Here is a 2,410-nt window from a genome sequence, read left to right on the forward strand (position 1 = left end):
ACTCTCGGGCAGCTTAGAAGGACCAGAAATCTGTACATAGTAAACCACTGTGGAAAGTGGTAGGGAGTCTGAGCCAATCTGACAGGGACAATGGATGAGAAGTAAGTAGTTAGTAATCCATGAGTGAATGAGAAGGTACCATCACTCCACAAGTGATGCTCTGATCAGGTGTACCTGACTCCACTACCTTGGACTATCTGGCCGTATTCAATTTTCAAACATCCCATGCAAGATTATGGGGGATCCCAGAGAGACAGAAGAATTATCCACATTCCTAGAAATTAATTTGCACAGTTAAATTTGTGGATGGAGAGTGGTGTTCAAAGATTACCTACAACAGGAAAGCCCTGACCCTACATACTTAGTGATGGGGCCTTAATAGTATTTATCATCTCAGGGAGGAAAACAAAGGTTTTAGGAATTGTAGGAAATATTACAAGGAGGCAATGCATGAAAAATGGCTTCGTTCTTATAGGAACTCCTCCTAGATGGATCTCTTTATGCAGATCAGATAGAGCTTTCCTTCCGCAAGACACAAGCCTTCTACTTTACACAAACATTTAAGTCTTAGAAAATGACAGACATTTACTAAAATTGTAAGTGGTAATATTTTTTAAAGTTTCTTTCTGATAGTGTTATTTTACTATTCTTCTCCATTTTCTTGTATTCCTTTTAAAGACAATACCAGAATGTATTGTCTACACTCAGAGGATTATACATGCATTGTATAAATTGAATTTATAAAATCATATGAAGTTTTTAACATTCCTCTTATTAAGGGTAGTGATCCAAATTCTTTATTCAGGTACACAGAAAGTCTTGTGCAATATAATATTGTCCATTTAATCATTCAATTTTTAAAGGCTATGAAATAAAGCTTAACCAAGGGGGAGGTGGAGGAATATTTGTTCATCACAAAATGCCCTCAGTATTTATTTTTCTTTATGGGGCATAAAAAGTCTTCCTCTCTGATTTGTCCCGCTCCTTGCTGGCTAGAGGACTACAAATACATCTAATGCCAGGACTCCCTGACATCCAGGTAGACATCTTGGGAACACTGATGAAACTGATAACATGCCATTTTATAGGGCCCTAAAAGCTACTCGAGAAATGAACAAGGTCCATTAGACTTTCTGTCATGCATATGATAGGTAAAAATATACCACCATAAGATCCACTCAATTGTCCCAGCGTGACAGCAGCAGCTATTGTGTGCGAGAGGTTTTTGGAAGGTGGCTCCACCTCGGTGTTTATGCTCTGCTGGCTAGTGGGAGTTTCAGGTACGGCCCCGTAACAGAGGGGGCTTTGTGATAGGCTATCAGTGACAAACAAGAGCGACAACGTGCTGCCCAGTGGTTTGACAAGGAGGAGAAACTCCACAAAAGGAGAATGACCTGCTTCAGTTTCTCATTTCAGTCTAACATTTACTTCCTCACACAAAGCTCAGCTTGGCGTGTTGGTGTCCAAATCACATTCAAACCTCGTACGGAGGGGTGGGAGGCAGGCTGAGATATTTTAAGTGGATTTCTTTTCTTTCTACCCTGCTTTGAACTGCTTTTAAACCTACAGATGTTTGGCAGAACTGTCTAAACTAAGACACTGAAAAAGAGGAAAATGCAAAGATATGTTCCCAGGTTAATGATTAATTTTTACATATATGCAATGTGTATGTGTGTGCCTGTGTAAATATGTTCCACAGGCCCAGTCTTTGCTGTATATTTAAATTAGAGTCTAATAGGTTGGGTTCCCTATTTCTTTTTTTGTTTTGTTTTGTTTTGTTTTGTTGTTGTTGCAGTTTGGCAGGGGCTGGGTTGGAACCTGCCACCCTCAGTATAGGGGGCCGAAGCCCTCCTCACTGAGCCACAGGCACTGCCAAATTCCCTATTTCTTATATATATATAAAAAAAGGACTACTCTTTTATCAAAAGCTACATAACTCTCAAGTCCATAAATACTTGCTACTCAAAATTGCGAGTAGAAGGCTGAGAGAGACATATGTTAAGAAGACGAGCACACGATACGGTAGCTTGGCCTCTAATAAGAAAACTGAGACATGTAGCTGAATTATTGTAAGAGCTAGTAGACTGTTACCAATGCCACATTTCCTATCCAGGCTTTCCCAAAATTTTCCTGCATCTCTTAACTTACCAATCGCATTTTCATACCTTCTCATTTATGAGGCATGATGTCATCTTTTGCCTGTGAAAACAAAATATGAAAAAACTCATTTCACCCATCATTATATGGAAGTTTAAAAAACAAATGAAAATGGATCAGAGAAGTGGCACAGGTGCCTAGCCAAATGGAACTTAGAGGAACCTTCTGGAACACGGAGCCAGTTGCTTTGCAGGCAAAGAACTTTGGTAGTACACCAGCAGATGATTTCCCTGATCTTGTCCATCAACTATTC

Source organism: Otolemur garnettii, unplaced genomic scaffold (genome assembly GCF_000181295.1).
Source record: "Otolemur garnettii isolate 467f Iridium unplaced genomic scaffold, OtoGar3 scaffold00137, whole genome shotgun sequence".
In the NCBI taxonomy this organism is placed as follows: Eukaryota; Metazoa; Chordata; class Mammalia; order Primates; family Galagidae; genus Otolemur; species Otolemur garnettii.